Below are 22,979 nucleotides of genomic sequence, written 5' to 3'. Positions count from 1 at the left end.
TTTTTATTATGTATAATAAAACAGAATAAGAAATCTTATTCTTACACTTTATGGAAAATGGTTTACAGTAGCAATTCTACATTTTATTGACTATATTTTTAATCTCAAATAATGGAACCTATCATCTATTGTGCAATAAAAATACATTTTAAAAGCAGTTCAGTTGCTATATGTATACAGGAAATGCACCACACCTGTAACTGAGATAGAAAGTTCAAGAATTTGGACAGCATCTCAGTAAATCCTCAAATAAAGCAAAGCTCAAATAAGTCAGTATGTTAACACAGCCCCAGGATGTCTGTGGAGCTGGTCAAATGGTAAATGAAGTATTTTGTCAAATATTATTTTGGCAAGTGTTAAGCTATTCATCATTGTTCAGTTCATGCTATTCAATGAGCTGTAGGGTTAGCTGAATAAAGAAAAAAAACATCCCATAGATGGCAACATCATTTAATACATTGTTCAAGAAATATTGTTTCTAGACATGTGCATGGCCTCTTATACTGTATTTTTCCCCATTAAATGTATTTGTTGCGTCCATTCAAGTCAATTTCCATTTCTCCACACTATGGCTTCCCTTGTATCTGTAATCTTCTAAAATTCCTAGAGGTAAAAATAACATCCCAAATAAACAACATTCCATCATACCCCAGGTTCAGAACTGTTAATCTGTATTTTATACAATGTTAGCCTATTTGGTAAAATGTTGTTGGTTTGTTTGGTTTTTTTTCATCCATGGGTCAGTTTCCTTCTTTCCTTCCCCAGGCTCCAGTGAGTTATACACAAATAATGCAGACTGATAATAGTCCAGCAGAGGGCAGAAAAATTATTAGAAGCATGAGAAGCATGACTTATGAGGAAAGGCTGAAGGAACTGAGTTATTTAGTCTGGAGAAGACTGAGGGGGGATTTGAGAACAGTCTTCAAATACCTGAAGGGTGAATACAGAGAGGATGGAGATGGGCTTTTCTCAGTGGCCATAGGAAACAAAACTAGGGAAAATGGCCTCAAGCTGCAACAGAGGAAATTTAAGTAAGAGAATAGGAGGAACTTTCCAACTTCCAGGGTAGCCAAGTTTTGGAACAGATTACCTAGAGAAGTTGTGGACTCTCCATCCCAGAGAATTTTCAGCAGCAGTTTGGACAAACACTTGCCTGGGGTGATATAGTCAAAGATGATCCTACTGTATAGTATAGATACCTGGACTAGATGACTTTGAGGTCCCTTCCAGTCCTAATTTCATATGATTCTATTTCTTCTTGATGCAGGGCTGCACCTCAGAAATTTAGCTCCCAACATTCAATCAGCTTTTAACCACACAACAAGCTTCATTTCCCATCTGTTGAAGGAAGTGTTATAAAGAGGATTTTCTCCCACCCTTTCTTCACGTCCCAGTTTAAAGTCTTCAAACAAATCCTAGTAATAGTCTCAGACTTTCAGTCTACAACCATTGTATATTAGTTCATGTCTTTTACTTCTTTCATCAGTCCTTTCATTTCCTGACCCTCATAGACCTTTTTTATAATCCCTTTCCTCAGGAAACTGTTTCCCTAGGTTTCTTAATAGATAACCATATTCCAGATTTCATCTTCCCAGGTCTACAAGCCTGGCATTTCTATATTCCAGGCTGGCTCTCACATCTCTTGATAGCCATTGTAGAAATCCTTATGCCAAGTCATGCTTCATATCTGTACTATCTCACTGCTCAGCCTTTGGTGCCTCCTGCCCCCTGCCCGCCACCCATCCCACCATCACAGCATTCATAAGCCATGCCTGGTACCTCGAGGCATGTAGATAAAACATTTAAAGCTGTGTCTATGGCTGAAGCGCTGCATCTCTGAATCAGCATCGAATCAGCACAGTGATCCAAATCAATTAATTGAATCACTGTCCCTGATTTGGGCTGAATCTGAATCTGAATCAAATATGGCCTGTTTCACATACCCTTAGTAGGGATGTATCTGCTACAGCTGGATGGTCACCCAGGACCCGGTTTAAACCCTAGGACTAGGGACAGACATTCAAAAAGCCTGAACTTGAATTGATTCAATCATTGCAGGTTAATCTAATCTGCAAAGCTTGAACCAATTTGGAGGTGGATAGACATTCCCTTTTTATTCTAGAAATGCAGGCACATGCCTACAGTGCCTCAGGCTAGAAGCCAGGGGGAGCTAAAGCAGTCTTCCCTTCACTTCAAAGTGCTGAGCCGAGTGGGGTGTGGCCAGGTCCCACCAGGATGCTCTGATTATTCCCCCCCGACCCCCTCCACAGCAGTCCAGCAGGGAATGTTTATCATCCCTAAATCATTGTTTAAAAACCCATTAAGAAAACAAAGCATTTCTCCAAGCTCATCTTAAACAACTTTTCCAAGGAAGGACATTAAGTTACCTGTTGATTAGCTCAGTGCAGAGGCAGAAAAGGATCTTGGATGCCAAAATGAACATGGGCTGAAAGTGTGGGAATGAGGTCAGGAAGGCCAACCGTAACTTGTCATGCATCCACAGATGCATCTCAAGCAGGTCCAAGGAGGTGGTCCTCCCCCTCTATGTGACACTGGTCAGGCCACAGTTGGAGTACTGCATCCAGTTCTGGGTGCTGCACTTCAGGAGGGATGTGGACAACAACGAGAGGGTCCAGAGGAGGGCCACCTACATGATCAGGGGTCAGCACAGGCCTGCTCAGGTCCCTTCTGACCCTGCCAACTATGAAACTATGAAAAAGCCTGTCTGCCTTTATTGTCTCCCACAGCATGAACTGTAGCCAGCATGTGGTCTGCAAGCTAATGCTGAGGTGTGTGTGTAAGGCAGAGGGGCAAGGAAAAACCAGGCAAATGCTCTGTGCCTGCAAGTCTCTGCAGGAGCTGCAGCCAGGGAGCAGAGGGGATGGGCCAGTCCTGCTGTGGAACAGAGAGCCCCACCCAGCCCAGAGAGCATGCCAGGATGCTGGGGGAGTCTGGTTTATCTTAAACCAGCAAGGGGTCTTGGACAGGCATTGCATAAACTGGTTTGAGCCAAATCAGTTAAGTCTGGTACTACATTCAACCAGGTTTATCTCAAACCAGTTTCAGCCATTTTCAAACAGGTTTATGTGCACTGAACATCTGTTCTGTTACAGTTTTAAACCAGATCGCTTAGACTGGTTTATGTATAATATCTGTCTCTAGCCTAGTAGAGTAAGAGAAAATATACTGATTTCAGTGCCCTTAGAAACAGGCTGACAGGATACAGCTGAAGGCATAACTGAAACATTATTTCTCAGTCATTTTAAACCTCTCCCCTTTAATTATGAAATATAATTCTTCCTTTCAACCTTACCACCAAAAGATTTGATGAAAACAAAAGCAATCTGTGTTACAGCAGTTGTTTTGGCCACTGCTAAACAAGATTTCATCTTTTTTACTTAAAACAGATCAAACTAAGTAAAGCATTATAAACACTATTTGAAACTCTCATTTTAGTTTTTACTATGAATTTGTTTAACTTCGGCCTTATTCTTTTAATGGTAAAAATACATTAAAGTAATTGTTCTGCTTTGTAGAGCACTGATGTGAAAGGAAGATTGTGCTTGACAGATGTTTTGTGCTATCCATTGGTTTATGTCACAGTTTTAAGTCACTGAAAAAGATGAATATAGCTACCACTGCCCTCTTTAAAGATAAACCCTTTCACAATAATTTTGCCCTAATACAGTATTGTCAGGAAGTGCAACATGCTTTACCTTCATGAGAAAACCTCTCTAATTGGAATCACTGGACCTTGACTTACTTGTCACAGCTACATTCAGGGTGAAGGTGAAATCTTTGAGAAGTCTGCTTGTGAAAATTAGACCATAGCTTCTCTGAATAAAAGCATTATAAGAGGACACATCCATATGCAATATATTTCTCCCCAATTCATTGTTTGCTGCTATCTTCTTATATATACTAAGTAAGCAGGAAAAAATAAAGCTTTGGACCATCTGAACGTCAGTAATACTGTTAAACTTCTAATCAGGTAATGAATGTAAAACACAAAAAAATATATATCGTGTGGTTTTGTACAGGAAGAGTTAATCAAAATCTCAATCTTGAACTTGTAACAGGTGGGGGAATTGCAGCTAAAGCCATTGAGCTTAATGAGAATTAGCTATGCATCCTGATCGTTCAGATATTGGACGAGGGACCTGAATACCTCTCTGAGGTAAGTGCTTTTCCTGAGCTCCTAAAGTCTGGATAATAAATAGAAACAAATCATCTTCTAGTGATTAGTAGACATGTCTATGTAGTATTCATAATGACAAAGCAAGACAACCCTCATATACTAGCATTTAGTTCTCACAATTACAAAGTATCAAAGCAGTTATTGGGACACACTGTTTTCTATTTGCTTTGGTTTTCCTGGGGAAATTTTGGGGCAATTAATAATATTGTCCCAAAATTCAAAGAGACAAAAAGGAAATAAGTTCAACACTAATTTAATGGCTTTGTATTTTTGCATTTCTAGAGAGTGTATCGCATGTGTGTGTAATGTGTATCATGTCAAATTTGTGTGTATTTCCAAACATAATAATTATTTGCTTTTTATATGGGCATATTTAAAATGTACACACAATCTCTTTAAAATGATTATAATATCTGAAAAGATGCAAAGCTTTCATTGATTTAATGCCAGAAGTGACTAAATGGAATCTGTAATCTATTATAGATCTTCAGAAGATGGTAAAAAACCTCCCAGAAAGTCATCCAAGCAATTTCACAATATATTACCATGTGGTGAAATTCTTTCTAACCTCAGCTGGTGATCAGTTTATGCCCCAATAAAGGTTATTGTTCTAAATAAATTACCTCTAAGCTTTTTAAAGCACTGGCATAGCTGATCAAGTAACCATTCATGTTAGGTTAATTAACAAAGCCTTTTTAATTTATCATAGATTTACTCTTATATCTTTGTTTAATGTAATAAGATATTGTATGCGTAAAATTATAAGGATTTTACAATCTTTAATTACAATAACATAAAGCAATAAAATTAATTTAAAAATGGTTGATGTCTGTAGGCTTAACTGACTGGTTGCTCTTAAGCTTTATAAAAAATAATAAGCTGATCATATAAGAATTTCATATTACATTGTGCTCATTAAATAGAATGATTAGATACAAGTAAAGTGGAGCCTTCAGTGCTTCTGTTTAAAATGTGAGTATTTAGTGCACATATTTAGTGCACATTTCATATGAAATATTAATGGTGAACCAATGTGTTTGCACAGATGTTCCTTGTTTATTTTTCAACCTGTTATCAAAGTTTCATAGTCCTAAAAATGAGGATTTTGTTAAGAATGTGGTAAATTAGAGCACAAAGATATAGACATTTGAACTGGAGGTCTTCTAGTCTCAGAAGAACAGCTCTCAATGAAAAGAACATTTTCATTAGCTCAGTAGGAAGTGAAGTCTGTTGTATGCTACTACCCTTGATTGTCATCCTTGTTTGCATATCAGAGAGATCACTGGAAAGTGAGATACTAACAAATGACTGCCTCTGCAAAATCTGTTTGTTATTAAATTATTATTTTGAGGTGAGGAGAACTGCTTTATGTAATATGAGGCAATCATGCAAAAAAAAAAAAAGAACAAGCAACATAAGGCTGAGTGGGAAGTATACCTAGCACCTCCATTGATGCCCTAAACAGACATCCCATACTGTACATTAAAGTTAAGGGTCTTTATAAAAGAGCAGAAGGTAAGGGAAAAACATAAAATAAAGAATGAATTACTTAAGATTAAATAGTTCTTATTACGAAAATCAGCAACTCATAGTGTTAATGGCAGACTTTTGCTACAGACAGATGGAATCCCAGTAGCATTAGTATGAAGTATCTGTTAAGATTCTTTTTTTATACATTTGCATATAAATATAAACATCATTAGTAGGGGCTAATTGCCCTGTAGGAACTAAAATGTGAGCATTAGCATCTTCAGGGTTTTTTTTTTTTTATTTTATTTTTTTTTTTAAGTATCTCTAACACCCATCATGTTTGGTACTGCATGGCTGCAAGAGATAATTACTACCATTAAGAATCTCAAACGCAAAATCAAAACCATTTGGAATGGCTTCCAGGGCCACCCAGCACAGTAAGTAACCGCAGAAAATGACTACGCTAGTTTTATGTTTATGCATATTCATAAGGACACTTGATTTGACTTTCATAGTAGGGGGCTTTTGAAAGCTTGTCTTCCATATCAGCCCGAAAAAAGAGACCTAGCATCAAAGATAAAGTAATACTGTACGCCACACCAAATGCTTCAATGAGGCAACACATAACACCAAAAGAATATCTACTCTGAGTGTTCAGAAGAGAGGTAGTATTAGAGTTAAGTTGTAACCATGATGGTCCAGGAATTATGTGATAGGCAGGGATTTTTTTTTTGGGGGGGGGGGGGTGATATCTTTTACTGGACCAACAGAACATAGAAGATATTTCTGAGGTTAGAGATTACTTAGAGATGTTGGGCCAGATGAGATGCTTCCTAGAGTAATTAAAGAATCACTGAAGTAATTGCATAGCCCCTGGATATCCTCTTTGAGAATTTGTGGAAGCTGGGTGAGGGCCTCAGTGACTGGAAGAGTGAAAATATATTATAGTTCCTGTCTTTTAAAATGAGAAGAGAATAGACCCAGGAAAATTCAGACCAAGGTCAGTACTTGTAGAGATTATAAAGCATATCATCCAAAAATCCCTTTCAAAGCATGTAAAGGAAAACAAGGTGAATAGAAAAAAAACCCATGGATTTTTCAAGACCAACTCATGTTTGAAAAACGTAATTTTGTTCTATGACAAGATGATGGGCTCTGTAGGTGGGGGAGAGTAGTTGATGTGGTATATCTTGACTTTTGGGAATATCCCAAGATATTCTCATTCATAAGCTAAGGGAGAAGTGGGATACCCCAAAGATCAGTCCTGGGTCTAGTTCTGTTTAGTATCTTCATTAATGATTTGGAAAATGGGATACTGAGTGCTCCATTAGCAAATGTTCAGGTGCCCACTGAAGTAGTTGGAGCTGTAGATGCTGGAGCTGCAGATGCTCAGGAGGATAGGATTAGGATCTAGAATGATGTCCATAACTGGAAATATGGCCCAAAATTAATCAAAAGACATTTAATAGGGAGAAGTACAAAGTACTACACTTGGGACAGAATAATCACATGCACAAATACAGATTGGGGAATGACTGGCTAGACTTCAGTATTGCAGAGAAGGGCCTAGGGATTTAAGTGAGGCTGCAAACTAAAAATAGGCCAACAGTTCACTTTTATTGCAAAAAAGGCTAGTAGCATATTGGGTTGTATTAATAGAAGAGTAATTTGCAAATTAAGGCAAGTTATTTTTCTGCTTTATCCAACACTAATGAGGCCTTCCCTGGAGTACTGTGTCCAGTTTGGGGTACTGCACTTCAAGAAGAAACATATAGACAAATTAGAAATAGTCCAGCAAGGAGCTACAAAAATGATTGGAAAAATGTAAATTAAGAAAAAGGTTGAGAAGAACTGGGAAGAAGCGGGAAATGTAGACAAATTGGAAGAACTGAGTTTCGTCTGGAGAAGAGAAGACTAAAGGGGGATTTGCTAACACTTCAAAACCAGCAGGTACTGATAGAACAAGGAATGATGGTCTTAAACTGAGGCAAGGGAAACTAGGGTTGGGTAGTAAGCAAACAGTGGCTAAACATTGGAACAGACTTCCAGAAGTGACTGTAAAATCTCCCTTCTTAGGAGCAGATTAGACAAACGCTTATCTGGAAAAGTTTAAACAGGAATGATCCCGCTTTGATCAGGGGGTTGGACTAGATGATCTCCTGAGGTTTCTTTCATCCCTACTTTTCTATGATTCTAATATCAGTTAAAGAGGGTGTGTGTGTGTGTGTGTGTGTGCAGGTGTGTGTGTGTGTCACTTGGGAGATGCCTGGATCCAGTGTTATATTGAGAAGAGATCTTACTGACACCATACTTCTCCAAAAAACAGTTTCCATGACATTCAGCAAATGTTTGTTCTAGTGGGACAAATATGTTAAATTATGGATTTGAAACAGTACAAAGAAACCTTTACAAATGTTTCTGTTTAAGTTTTGCACATAACTAGCAGCATTATACTTAAATGAAGCACTCCTTGTTAAAGTAAAACATCTGTATAACAAGGCACTCCACTAGGTTTTCTAGCCCTTTTTTTAGTATGGATGCACAACAAAAAATTGTGTGTCATTGATTACTGGTTACTGGGTTTTCCCCTGATATTTCTGACCACCTCTTTCTGTTTTCCATTTGATTCATGTGTCCTTTTCCTAGCTCATCTGTCTGTCTCTGATTCTGTTTGGTTTCTTATTTTTTCTGCTCATTACTCCTGACAGTCTGTAGCTTGTCAAATGATGAATACTGTCTGACATGGTCTCTCAGAAAATAACATTGGGGTTGTGAAACTGGGTGCTTACAGGAACTATACTGTGTATCTAACTTTTGCTTGTATTGTTATTTGCATATAGGTCATACTGCATGTGTACAGTTATCAGTATCAGAACCCTAATCCTTATCTGCTCTTCTTTTTTGGCTTGTGTCCTTGTCATAAACTAAATGTTTTTTCAAGAATCATGTACAAGTCATGGCTCTTTCCATTGCTGCAACAAGGTCCTCCTTCATACTGGTCTCAACAAGGAGTTAGCAAATGAGCATGTGCTTCATAGTCTGCGCTTCACCACAATTGCATATATTCATGTCATTAGAGTAGTCCCATTTGATCATGTTTGGTTTTGATCTTCTAGTTTGTGTGTGCAGGCAATTCAGGCATTACCACATTGGCCAATCTAGATCTGACCCTCTTGAAAGGTCCTCCTGGGGTTCTAAGTCCATTTCAGAGCATTTGATTGCATGTAATCTTGACTTCAGTAACCTCAGTTGCACCCTGTCAACTGTCATATCCAATGGCACAACACTGGTTACAAAACTCTTTTGCATTTTAAGCTGTTTAATTACTTCTGTGTGACCATACAGTAGATGCCCTGGATCTTCCATCTGCCATGATATTTCTTTTTAGCTCTTTGCCTTTCTTTTGATATCAAGTCATACAATGCCAGCCAGTAAGTACAGGCTATCCTTTGGTGTTGGGTTCAGACATCCTGTTATTTCACAACAGCTGTCATTTAGAACTGGATCTATTTTCATGAACTGATCATTCCCATACTGGACATGCATATTCTGCAGTAGAGTAATACAAGACAATAGCAGTGTTTGGTAATGTGTCTGGCTTTGAGTTGACCATCTTTCAAAGTATGTTGTTGAAGGTGCTAACTTTCATCCTCTCTATACATGCTTTGAATGTAAGTGTTCAGTCAAATGTAACCACGAAGTACACAGGATTAGTCAGTGGGATTCCATCCCAAATGATGTTTAATTTCCATTTGGCTTCTCTGTGGAGGAGATGAAAAGGTGTGGCCTGCATTGTGGTTGGGTTGGCATGAAGCTGGTTCTTATTGCAGTAATCTGAGTAATGCTGAGTAATGCTGGTTCTTATTGTAGTAATTAGTATACATGCCAATCTGGTCTTGATAGTGGCAAAGTCTTTCTCTTGTGATGTGATGCATAAATGAATAACAACTATAAAGTTTCTCCCATTACTCTGTATGAGTTGGTCATATATACGTTGAAAAGGATCAGTGCTAGCATGCTTCCCTGTGGGAGTCATCTACAGTGACTCTGTTTCTTGCACAGTTCTAATTAAAACATCTATTCTCCAACAGAGATAGGATAAGTTACACTAGGTGGTAGTGGTGCATCATGTTGTAGACTTTGGCAAGCAGGTTTCAGTGGTTGACTGTGTCATATGCCACTGATACATCTACAGCCACAGCATCTAATCTCATCCCTTTCTTGAATACATCTTCTATGTGCTGAAAGATGTTTAGTATTTTGCTAGTGCAGGACTTGCCTGGTCTAAATCCAGCTTGTTCTGGTATCAGATATTGTCTGATATGAGGTGAGAGGTGATTGAGAATAAGGCATTTGTAAAACTTATAAATATGGCACAGAAGTGACACTGGCCTAAAGTTCTCTGGGCGACAGGCATCCTTCCCTGGCTTTTATAGAGCTATTATTACATGGGCCTGCTGCCATAATTTAGGTATTCTAAGGGTTGATGAGCAATTATTAAAAAGACTTAATACCCATAACTTCGTTGTGGGGCCAAAAGGTTTGATCTGTTTCGTGTGTATGTTTTTGAGTCTCACTACTTTGCTGTTTTTCAAGTGACTTATTCTGGCATCAGGTTAATTCATAGTATATGGTATGCTAACATGACTTTCTTCCAGATCAATTTGCCATCAAATCCATATTTTAGGCTATTTCTCTGAAGCTTTACCATTGAGCAGAAATTGGTGAGCTACCTGATTGGCTGTGATGTTGTGTTGCTGTTCTTTTCTTGGGCCATTACTTAGCATGCAAATGGTTAACCATGCTTTCCTGCTAGTGTGGGTCATATCTATTCCTTCAATTTGTTCTTTCCATTTCTGTTGTTTTTCTTTCTGGATCTTGTTAGTTAGGGCTGTCCCTTCCCCCAGTAGTGTCTTATGAGAGAGGATCTCTTTGAAACATCTGCTGGGGAAGGGGGAAGGGGGGGCATGTATTTGGCTGCTAGTATGGAGTAAGCCCTATTCTTTATCCTCAAGGTATATATATATATATGTCTTGGAGGTTTTGTACACTGCTTTCTTGAAGAAGTCTTAGTTATCCAAGATTGATTCGATGTGTGTCACTTTTGTGTTATGGTCTTCAGGAAAGCCTCTCCAGTCTGCTTTCTTAAAATTAAAGTGTCTATGTATTGGTACTACATTTGGATTTATGGCTGCTGTGACATTGATAGCAATTAGTCTGTGCTGTGTGTGGGGAATGAGTTCCAACACATCTTTTTTGCATATAACTTCTATATTGCTATCAACAAAGGTGAGGTCTGGATTATAGCTTCATCTTCATCAGGAGCTAGTCAAAAACCTGGGTGGCTTTGAGTCATGGATTGGGTTTAGGTGGTATTCCTTGTCCCACATCTTGACCAAATTGTCATTCTAATAGTTTTTGCTGTAACCACACGTGACACTGTGGCTATTAAAGACATCACTGATCACATGCGCTTTTTCATGGCCTAGGTTTCCTGAGCTCACAAAAGCAAACTGCTTCCCTCGAAGCTTATAAATGGATGTTATTGAGATGTCTATATCAACAATTACAATTTCAATTTCATTGTGTTCTGTAACTGATGTTGTCTTGATGACGAATTCTGGTTCTACTAAGATAGAGATGCCGTATTTCTTGTGCTGCATTTTGATAGCTAATCTCATCCTGGCAATCAGTGGTTTATTGCTGTTTAGCCCTCTGTCTGTCTCCTGGAGACAAAGCACATGACCACTGTAGTTGGTGCAAATCCTGGAAAGAATGTCCTGCTTGACTGCTGTGAGACCCTCTGTTTACAGAGATGACTGTCAGTGCTGGCCCTGAAAAAGACCCATGGTTCTGACACGGCGCATCAACCTGTTGCAAGTTAGAAGTTTGCATTATATACGTTCTGAGACTGTTGATGACAAAGTTTTAGCAGAAATCTCAGATTCATTGCTAATCTGTTCCTTTGAATTTTCCCCTCTTCCACCCTGTTCTGTGTCTTCTCTAATGTGTCTCCCTGTGGCTGAAATGCTCTCCCCATTCACTATGTCATTTTTTTCTCCTTCAAGTGCTTTCTCAACACCTATAAGTTACAAATAAATTGCATTCTCTTTTGCCTAGTTAGAAGTGCATATCCAAAAAAATAATTTGTACTTACTACACAGTATGCCTTTCTGGCACAGTTTGGTGGTAGGGCCATGTGGTTATTAGGAGGACTGTGTGAAGAACTGATTTTATTGTTTGTCCATCAATGAAAAGGAAAAAAAAATCTAGAAAAAAATCAGTTAAGATCAAACCAAACAATTATTGGGGGGGGGGGGGTTCCGCATAGCTGAAAGAAACACACATTTTATTGCATTCCACATAATTTTTTTCATTCAATTTAAGATAAACCATTTTATTTTGGGCACTCATAAGAAAAAGGAAAAAAAATAAGGAGCTACATTTCCAGAGAAATGTCAGAGGAAGACATTTTGGTGTTGTTCCACTTTTACTTAGTAGATCAAGGTAAGAACACTTGTCAAGGATGTGGGAGATTCAGGTTCATTTCCCTCCTCTGCCAAAGGAGATCTGGTTCCACATCTCTTGACTTTTAAGAGAGTGTTTTCACTGTCAGGGCATAATATTCTGGGATAGGGTATTTTCAGTCTCTCCTGCTGACACACTTTAATTTTTTCATAAATAATTAAACTTTCCTTATAGCAGAATGTAGGCTGAGGTATCCTAACCACGAAGCTAAGAGTCCTTCAGTCCTACCTGTTGGATATTTCACTGAAATGAGAGAGAGCGCAAAATTACGAACTATTGGTCTGTCTATTATCAAGTAAGTAATCTAATAATGAGCTATTAGATATAATGAAATGCCACCACAGCAAATCATCTTGTGAAAATTAAATCCATCAATTTATTTATTTATTTATTTATGTTGCCCTACCTGACATTTTGGATGAATTCGCAAGTACTTCTAAGAAAAACAAAACCACATTTTTTTCCCCTACAAATATGCTATTCACTTAAAAATTTTGATCAGAATGAGTTATGTATCAGATATATCCTGTAAACTGACAAATGTAGATCTTTTAGCTGAGAGTTTCCAAGTTGAGCCTAGCTCTCCTCAGGTATACTGTATTACAAAAATAATAAATGAAGAGAAAAATGTGGAGCTATCACAATGCATACCATAAAACACACATTTTCTTTGCTCCTTGCTGGCAACATGTCATATCAGGTCATATTCATTCCATAGATTTTAAATTAATTCAGGTATGATGTCTTTAAGTCTCTTTGAAAATTATTGTGCATTTCTATGGGCCAATATACAAACTTTAAAATGAGGTTATTTATTCACCCCAAGTACCGATGGAAGATATACTCTTTTATAACAATGAGTTCATTAAACAAAAAGGTACACCAGTATAAGGCTGCCTTTGTATAGAACACTAATACTCATTTCCATAATGTTTCATTACAGTTTATAAGAAAACAAACAGTTTTCAGTTATGTATTTTAAGGATACAAGCTTAAAGCATGCAAGAGCACTGGTAAGAAACAGGACTTTATTTCCATTTCTACCCAAATGATTTGCATCAGATTGACAAATATCAGTACTTGAGTGACCATATGGGACAATGTGAAATCTGGGACAAAGCTCCTCCTCCCCTCCAGGCAGAGATGGGGTGGGGGGAGGGGGCAAGGCACCACTAGAATTACTATTCAGGCAGCTAAGGAGTCAATGGCCCATTAACAACCCCTTTTTCCTTACTTTACAGGTGTTAACCACTTTTTAATGGTCATTCCACTAATCAAGCTAAACTATTAGGGCAATTTTACTATCTTCTAGGGCTTCCTAGTTCACAGCTTGTGCCTTTTAATTTTCACCAGCTGGCTGGGACCAGCCTCTGAAATCTGGGACTGTCCCAGCTACTTCAGGATATATAGCCACCCTTCCATGAGATATAGTCAGTACCCTTCCCATATAACAAGACAATCAAATGATCCCATATAATATCTATATAATAATCTTAGGTTTAATTCCTGGATCAATCTAAACATTGTTTTTCAGGTTTTCCCTCCATTCTCTTTAATACCTTTCAATCTGCATACAATACAGATTATTGAACCTTGAAAGATTCAGTTTCCATTCTGATAAGCTTTCAGAAGGTTTACTGATCATCCAGTCATGCCACGTATGAAGAAAGAAGCTGTTTTTTATAAGATTGTTCACCACTTCTTCAGATCCTATAGATCCAGAAACCATTTTTCAATTGTGACTGAAATTTTATTTTGATGAAAATGTTATGTCCAATTCCGTAATCCTTTAGGATATATTTACTGTCTGTAGACATTAGGAAACCAGCTATGACCCAGCTATGACAAGGCCAAATAAAATTATAAGCACAAGATAGAGAGAGAGGTTTTGTGGATTACATTGTTTTTTTTTTTTAATTCTAATGGAGTTTGACATTTAATTTCAGAAGAAATGGACCCTTCTATTATTCTTTACCATTGTCACATAACAACCCTGGTTAAAAAGTATCCTCTCTTTTGGGACTTTAACACTTCCAGTTCCAGTTCTAGACAAAGAATAGAAAAGCAAGACAAGGCTCATCAGAATATCTGAAAATAAATAAATAACTAAATAAATGAATAAGAATTTGGTTCACAGTGTCCTGCAGGTATAGCACAATTTAACTGGATCTGTTTCACATGGTCATGATCTTCAGCGTGCTTCTCATGAAATATCCTGCATGCAGTTCTGTACAAACACTGTTGTTATAAAACAATACCACAAGCATACAACATTAAAGTAAGTTGTCTGGGATATTCATAAAAGTGTGGAATGCAAGATTACAAAACAGACCACAGCTTCTGGGTGAATAAGTGTATTGAATTATGAGCCTTTCAGTTGATCTTTTTCTGAGACAATTATTTTAAAGTTGTGCTGTAGCTGGTGGTTTCCTAGCACATTAACCTTAGCAGATTTCATTTTTTAGTGGAAGGAAACAATTCTTCAACAATCAATGCTGTTTAAAACAAGAGGCTGTCTACAGTTGTTACTAGCTATTACTTTTACTGGATGTAGCAAAATATGCCAGTGAAGGAAAGGCAATTAAATCATCATTTGACCATCATCTTTATTATCTTCACCATTCGTATTGTACATAAGTAAGTCAAGCACAAATGATAACTATATCAGGGAGGAGGGAGGAAAAAAACTGATGATGTAGGGAGAAAAAAAAAACTGATGATGTAGTTAGAACATAATTAATAGTCAATAGTTATTCTAATATAATAAAGGGCTTAGTCTGGTTGTCTGTAACACTGTTGGGGCGCTTTGGTTGGTTACTGAAACAACCAATCAGAGTGCTCCAACAGCGTTATCGACAGGAGGCGGTGGTGGCAGCATGGCGGAGCACCGCCATGATGGCAGGGATGGAGAGGGTGGAGCGGGGGGGCGAGGCCAGCAGTACTGGCCTCGCTCCCCCCAGCCATGCTCCTTGGAAGCGGTAGTAGTGCAGGGTTCTGGAGGAGGGTGACATAGGGAATGGTGGGGCAAACTCCACCCCACCCAGCTTCTGGGAGTTGGCAGTGGCGCAGGGAGGGGGGGTTAGGATTAGCAAGCATCTCCCCCTTCACCCTTGATAGGCAATTCACTAGTTTATATATATACATACACATATATACCTTAATAATATTAATTACATTACATAAAAACATTACAAAACATGGTGCAATTTTTTTCACCTGAGTGACAGGAAGTGACAGGACATCTTCACAGAATATAAAATATTCAATAGGTTGATGTGATTATTATGTTAAATTTGCAGTGCTCTAGTCTGGTGCAGTGACTTATGGTTCAGCAACAGAACACACGAATATTCAGCTCTGCAATGTTTAAACTGAAATGGAAAACAAATAAATTGAAGGGAAAAAATATGAATGTTAGTTTGGGTTACTTATGTACAATAGTTAGAAACTGAAATATGTATAAGTGTACAAATGAAAAGGATAAAAATTCATAGTTGTTCACTGAGAAATGTATTGTGTTTTATCCAGGTCTCCCTAAGACTCTTTTTGGTGGAAAGATGGTAGGTAATAAAACAATTACTTTAGTCCTTCTTTGTAGTATGTATTCCAAAGTCATTTTTTAGTGAGCTGTTTCATAAACTTGCTCTCGTAATAATTTTGCCATTGGAGCTTGGCAGTTCTGAGAGGAAACAAAGTTGTTGCATTAAGGATTGAAATGGACTTGCTTGCAGAAAACACAACTTAAGAATTTAGCTTAGCGACTCTATAAAATACCCTGCCCTATTCTACAAAACATGGCAGTTCATGGTATGATTAGCATAGCAACTAATCTCTGAACTATGTTCATTCTCCATGTGTATCCTGTTGACATGTTTCAACTCAGCTATGCTTTGCTGTTGTAAAATCCTCCTATATTGTTGTAACACAGAATTTTGAAGCCTTCAGAACTAACTTAGAGGATCCTATACAAACCCAGGACTATCTCGTGGGGCCTTTTGGCACTGACCATAGGTGCTGACTTTTTTTTTTGCCAGTGGGTGCTTGCAGGCTCCATAGCCCCATGGAGCAGCATCTGGTGGTGGGAGGTGGGGAAAGACAATAAACTCAGGTAACTTCTCTACAATTTACCAGCAACATTCCATCACCAGGTCACTATCTGTATCTGAGTTTTGTTGTATGCAAGGAGGGAAGTTCACAGTTGATTGTCATCCTTGAATCTGACAACTGGCCCATAATAGAAATATTTATGAATATTAATTGTTATAGACTGGGGGAAAGAAACATCAGCATTAAATAATACAGGTAATTGTTACACCTGCCTGTAGGTACACCAGAACTAAGGAGGAAAGTGCTTTACTCTAATATTAACATTCATATTATGCATATTATAATAATAAACCACTCCATATCAGGTTAAAAGTACTTGCCCACAATCTATTTTAAAAATGAAAAGAAACTATTATTACTGTGGTCAGGGTGGAATATTTCCAGCTGTGGCTCAAACCCACATTTACGGACTAACATGCTATTTTCCAGAATCTAAGATAAGACACTGCCAAGGAATATGAATGACCTCTCTTCTATATGGTCAGGATGAAATGGCAAGCATTAGAGTTTAAACAACAACAGAGGTAATGGAGCTTGAAGCCAGGTAGAACGAAGAGAAAAGGTTTACATACAATTAAAAAAAGCCTTGTTTTCACAGTCTGAGCTTCTTTACAAGAACCAATGGGGTTTTTTGTTTTGTTTTGTTTCTGTACCAATTAAATTTTCATTGGAGTTGGGAATGCACATGTTTTCACTCTGTCTTTAAAAATCCTGAAATTCCCACTGAAATCTCTGGAGACTGACTATAAAAACCACTGGGGGTGAGCACCCTAAATAGCAATTAGATGCCTAAATATCTTTGTGGCTCTTGGCCTAATATATCCTGGTAATAAGGATTATATACCAGCCTGACCAGAGGAATAGAAATTTATCACTTTATGTCAATTATTACAATTTGTTGATCATCTGAAAGAAGACACACAGTATTTTACTATTATACCCTGGTTGGGTCAGGTCACATCTTGTGTTCTTGGGTTTGGCTCCTTCCTTCCTTCCTTCCTCCCTTCTGCTGCAAGTTAGACATGTTTAACAATTCCTTCACTTCCCAATGCCCTGAAGTTCTTTGAAGTAAAATCTCTCATATCTTGGCTATCAGGACAATGTAGTGCTCACACAGAGGCATCTCTCTGCCATCCAAACATCCCCTGGCTGCCAAGATATTTTTTTGTTTGTTTGTTTTGGTCAAAGTTATGGACATTGTCCCTGGTCCTTGTTGGTCCATAAGCAGCAGTTTACAAAGCAACATGTAAAAATATTGTCACCCTTGCCTGTTCTCCTAACTCTAATGTAGAAAATGTAAATTGCTTCTATCCCCTTCTGCATTGGGCTTGATTATCCTTAGTACAAGAAATGTTCTTGCAAGCACTTGAAATGGTGCAAGTTAGAACATTTTACCCTCAGTTAAATTAGTGTCTGCAAACTAAGGGCCTTGTTGAACTTTACTTTTAGGCAGCTCCTGGAGCTCTTAATCTCTGGATTGTCCACACATTAATACTAATTTTAAGCACACCTTAGGCAACTTAAAGTTATGCCACTCCAGAGCAGGTTTATGTCTGATCCATATTACCCAGCTTGTGTTTCATTAAGGTGTGGCCACTCCCCAAAGATGAGCCACTCAAGTTGCAGTCCTCCAGCATCCCAAGATGTAGTGTTCCACCCACACCCTCCTGCTCTGTATGAACAAACTTTCCATCCCATGAGCTCTACTTCCCAGTGGGTGTTTCTGGCATAAACCAACTCTTCCTCCTGCCCCCAGAGGTGCAACCCTTTGCAAACAGCCTGAAGACCACATGCCAGTTAGCCAGGTCACAGAACATGAACAGGTCCAGGAACAGGGTCGGGGGGAGAGGGGAAAAGGAAAAGGTAGGAGGTACAATTGGACCCCCCATGAGTTGGGGTTTCCTTCCCAGGCAGGGGCAGTAGCCTCCCAAAAGCACCTTTCCTCACCACTCCCACCTCCCAGCCACCCTGGGAAGTACAACCAGCACCCCCACACCCCGATACAAAATCCCAATTTTAAAACATGAAACCTTCTTTAATTTACTTTCTATTTCTTTTTCAATTCTTGGGATTTTTTTTTTTTTTTACTTCTTTTTATTTAATCCTTCACTGAGTGACTGCCTTCATTTCACCACCCTTCCCCTCTCCTATTTCTTTTCCCCCTTCCATTTCATTACCTATACCCACCCTATTAACTCTCCACCTCCAAGCTTCATTTTCCTGCCCCCAACAACCCTTCTCTACAGCAGGGATAGAAGCCTGTCCTGGCTCACCAGCCCTGTTGTAGCAACTCACAACTGCAGCTCCGAGTTGAGTCTCTTCTCACCAGCCCTCTAGTGGTAAATCATAGCTATGTAGGTGGGGAACAGTCAGAGGTTTTTAGCCTTATGGTATGACTGCTCCATCAAGCTAACACTAACACAAATCAACATTAAAGCAATTCAAAGTGCAGTGTGTAACAAGGCCCTGAGTTAAATTATGTGAAAGAAAATTAATCATATAAATAGGTTTACAGTATTTGAGATTTCTGACCTTTGAAAAATAATTTTTCCAAACTCAGAACTCTTGAATGAAAGTGACTGTGCATCAAACATGCAAAATCTGGTATTCCTATATGCTTTCTATGTGGAAAAGGCCACAAAAATAAATGCTAAGGACATGAAATCACCTAACATGTAATGGCTACAAATCAAATGCAAAGAACATGACTGTGTTCAAAGAGGACTGGTATTGGCGGGAATAATTAAATGGCAGTAGCTCCCCCATGCCCTGGATCTTCAGTTTTATAATTTAGATTGTACAATAAAATATTAGTTCTTTGTATCATTGTTCATTTAAATTCAGGACATGGACTTAAAGTAGAAAAGATAGAGGGATATGTGAAACCAAGTCTGAACTTCTGAATTTTATTAAAGAGTTTTAAATTCTTCTTTGAAGGATGAAGACTAAAAGAGATTCAGGTCTGTAAGATTAGCCACATAAAATCATCAGCTAAATTAATAAGTAATTTGAGAATGAATGAGTAGAACAGCAGAATTTTAAATACAAGCATTATCAGTTAGCATAAGGTTAAACTTTCTTTAGAAATGGTAATAGAACTTCTATCCAGGTCATGCCATAACACAACCTTTTCACATCGCTGATGTAAATCTAAGAGACTGAATAAACTGGGAACACAGCCCCTCACAAAGGCATGGGCTGGACATTCTTATATTTGGAAGAGATAACTCTTTGGTTTTTCTCTTAACTATGTGTAGAACATGGACCCTGATTACTCACTTTGGTGGGCGAACACCGGCTGGGGACTTTAGTATCCCTAAAGCAAGCATACTTCTCTCCACAAAGCACGTTTTCTCTGGCATCATTTCTTCTGTGTTTCTTTAGTGGGGGGGGGGAAGGGGGGGAGGGCAGAGTGTCAGCCCTATCTTTCACCACAGCAGATGTAGAAATTATCAACCCTGAGAGCATGTTGATTAGTAAAGATCTCTTGCAGATCTCCATTCACAGGGAGACTCTGTGCTCCAATACTGGTTCTGAGGTACCTCTCCAATTCTCTGTTGTCATGACATCAGGGTAGCTGTGCCAGAAAGTTTTCTTCTAGGGAAAATGACCTCTGCAATCTCAACTAAGGAACTAATGTAATGTAAAAGGTGTTGTAGTAAGTCTTTGACCACACAAATGGATGATGATACAGATCCATTGGCAGATCCATTAATTTAACAAGTGGGGTACAGGAGATGCCATCAGTGCAAAGCAGGTATACTTCTCTCCAAACAGCACAGCACCCCTCCCTTCCAGTGAAGTCACCCCCTTCTCTCCCATGCTCTGCAACTGGGGTTGCCATTGGGTGGAAGAAGGGAGGACCTACCCTCTGCCCCTACTGTCCAGGGCTAACCCAGGCATGGGAGAACCCTAGGGTTTCTCCTGCCCTGCTTCAGACAGAGGCATGGTTAAGCAGCAGTATGGGGTGCCTGTCTTGGCCCTGAACAGTGGCAGTATTGGACAGATCACCACTTCCAGTGCCTGCTCCCATACCATGAAGGACACCCATGATTTGGCAGGGATTAGGCACACCTAGAAGCTTGCTGTTACTGCTGTCTCCATCTGACCTGGGGGTGAGGGAAGCCCCAGAACTACTGTGAACCAAAATCAAGCGGGGGGGGGGGGTGGGGGGGGGATGCAGCAGCACAGGGTGCACAGACCCTGTTCCCTCCCTCTTCATTGCATTCCCCATGCTGGCCTGAGGAGTCCAGCTGATGGCAGCTGCTGCACTGAGGGTCAGGCAGGATTGGGGATGGTGGTCTCAGCAGAGTAATCATCCCCCTCTTCCAGGAGTTCCTTCTCTTTGCCCACCCCCTAGCTGTCCCCTACTGTCTGGGAGTGGGTGCTGGAAGATGGAGACTTCCCACTGACTGCTGTCTGCAGGACTGCCTGCCCCCCTCTGCAGCTGATTCCTGCAGCTGGAGCCCTCAGGCCAGCAGGAAAAAGGTTGTAGAGGGGAGCAGGAGCAGGGACCCAACTGCCTGTGCAGCCACTGCCCGCAGTCTGTGGCTGGAGTGGGCCAGGAGTGGTCCTGGGGCTTCCCCCACACTCAGATCAGCTAGGGAGAGAAGCAGGCAATGTCTTCCTTCCTTCCTTGCTTCCCTCACACACAAGGCACCCAGGCATCCAGAGCCATGGGGAAATGGATCCATTGGCAGGTGCCCTTCACTATAGATATGGACAGCAACTACTCCACTGCACCCCCGGTCAGATCTATAGTAAAAAAAGTCTTACCAGCATGATCTGCTTTTTTGTTCTTTTGTAAATTAAAATGTAGAAAACATTAACATCAGGAAAATTATTATATACATAAAGGCTTAAAAGAGTGAATGAAAGCAGCCTTACTATCTTAGCCTACCACAAACAACTCAGCTTTTATTAGAGAAAAGCTGGTAAGGTATTCAGTACATTTGCTTAGAGTTACAGAAACTATTCATATGAGCCAAATTTCACTCCTGTTTAGAGGGCCAGCTCTGTCTCTGTATCACCAATGGCAATTGTAAGTCCTCAAAAATAAGACTTGTTTGTCATGTTGTCTCTGTGCTTGTCATCTGTAGAAGGGCTAAATTTACTCTTGGAATTCTTTGACTTGTTAGTCACAAACAGACCTTTTTTTTCGTACTATATATTTGGGTTTTATTTTTAATTCAATAATGGGCAAATTTTCTTACACAACCAAAACACTTTCTGAGTATAAAACTGCCACTTTTCTCTGGCTGGGCATTATCAGGCATAAGAAATCCTTGGGCTCTCACAGGATGTAGGAGGAGCAATAATGTGATCCCGTTATTTCTCATGGTGGAAGGGCACTAGTTAGTTGATAGGCAACAACCCTGGAACCCTCCAGATCAGGCAACCACAGCAAGCTCCTTTGTGTTGTCTTGAACCAGGAGCCAACCTGAGATGCAGCCTTAGCTGAATCCAGAGTACAATGAACTTGGCTGAGATGTTTTATCCAAATGGATTTCAATCAGTTGCTCAGAAACTGCTCTTAGTAATTACTCCCTTGAATATGCCATAGTTGCAACTTGTTGTTTGCCTATATTTATACTCCCAGCTGTAGAGCTACAACTTTTAAAGATTACCATGGGTCCAGGAGCCCAGAAACCATAGGAGTTTTCAGGTATTTCAGTCTCCCTTGTATTAAGCCATGGGTCTGCAGTTTCTAGGACCCATGTGCCTGGGCTCTTAAGGCACCCTACTAAAAAAACTGGTAACTTAACAGCCCTGCTTCCTCAGCTCCAAGATTCCCAGCTTAGCTTAGGGAGCAGATAGTTCCTTGCCAGTCCATGAGCTGGGAGTCATGACTGAGTTTGCAGTCTTGAACCTTGCCTATCAGGCTCAATTTTGTTTCCAGTGTTTCAAATTGAAACATCTTGTTTAATTCAAAAGCAAATGTCTCCAGATTTTCCCTCTCAACAGTGTTTGAAATTTTTGCTTATTGTTTTAAAGAAGTACCAAACCTTCTTGCAGATTGCCCTATGAATAGAAAATTCAACTTCAGTGAGCAGTAATGAAGATGCAAAATGCATAAATTCTCTCTATTACCCTCATATCTGTCACTTAATGTTTTAGTGACTAGAACAGGAGAGAGTACATTGCAACTTGAAGTAGAGCTACACGAATAAGAACAAAATTTTTTCATGTAAAACACTGGAATTTTAAAATCATTTTATTCTATGGGTCTCAAACATGAAAAATATTTACACATTTAAAAAAAATTAATTAAATAGTGTTATCTGATCTTTTTGCTGCCTCTTTTCCCCTTTCCCACTGAAGAAAGAAAAAAATGATTCCTCACCCCGACCAAACTGAGATCAGTTTCTGATGTGTGAGGAAGCTGGGTCCTTTAGAGTGGTATGGTAAGTCTCAATGTACAGTAAATGAAACATACACCTGTGCAGTGCCTTGCCCTACCCCACCTTTCACCTTGCTCTTGAATAGGGAAAAGTTATGTATTTTTGTAATTGTCTGTAGGATGGAAGTCTAAGTTTGGTCAAGCAACTCAATGTAATTGGGTTTCACCATGTATAAGGACCGAGTATGGCTCACCTGTATAGTATATTACACCATATGATCTAGAGTTAAAACAAATGAAAAATGAAAGGTTAATTAAAATATCCACTATGTATTT

At 39.2% G+C, this 22,979-nt stretch overlaps 1 protein-coding gene across 1 annotated transcript in view; it reads left to right on the top strand.

Moving 5' to 3' along the window:
* Positions 1–22,979, top strand: part of TENM2 (teneurin transmembrane protein 2) — a 2,247,577-nt gene that overhangs the window by 167,561 nt on the left and 2,057,037 nt on the right. The window contains exon 2 of the mRNA XM_059733461.1: positions 4,080–4,177. The gene's annotated coding sequence lies outside the window, so the exon portion shown is untranslated. The remainder of the gene's footprint in view (positions 1–4,079; positions 4,178–22,979) is intronic.

Source organism: Alligator mississippiensis, chromosome 9 (genome assembly GCF_030867095.1).
Source record: "Alligator mississippiensis isolate rAllMis1 chromosome 9, rAllMis1, whole genome shotgun sequence".
NCBI lineage: Eukaryota > Metazoa > Chordata > Crocodylia > Alligatoridae > Alligator > Alligator mississippiensis.
Note: the sequence above shows the minus strand (reverse complement) of the source record. Positions and strands in the feature narration are given on the sequence as shown.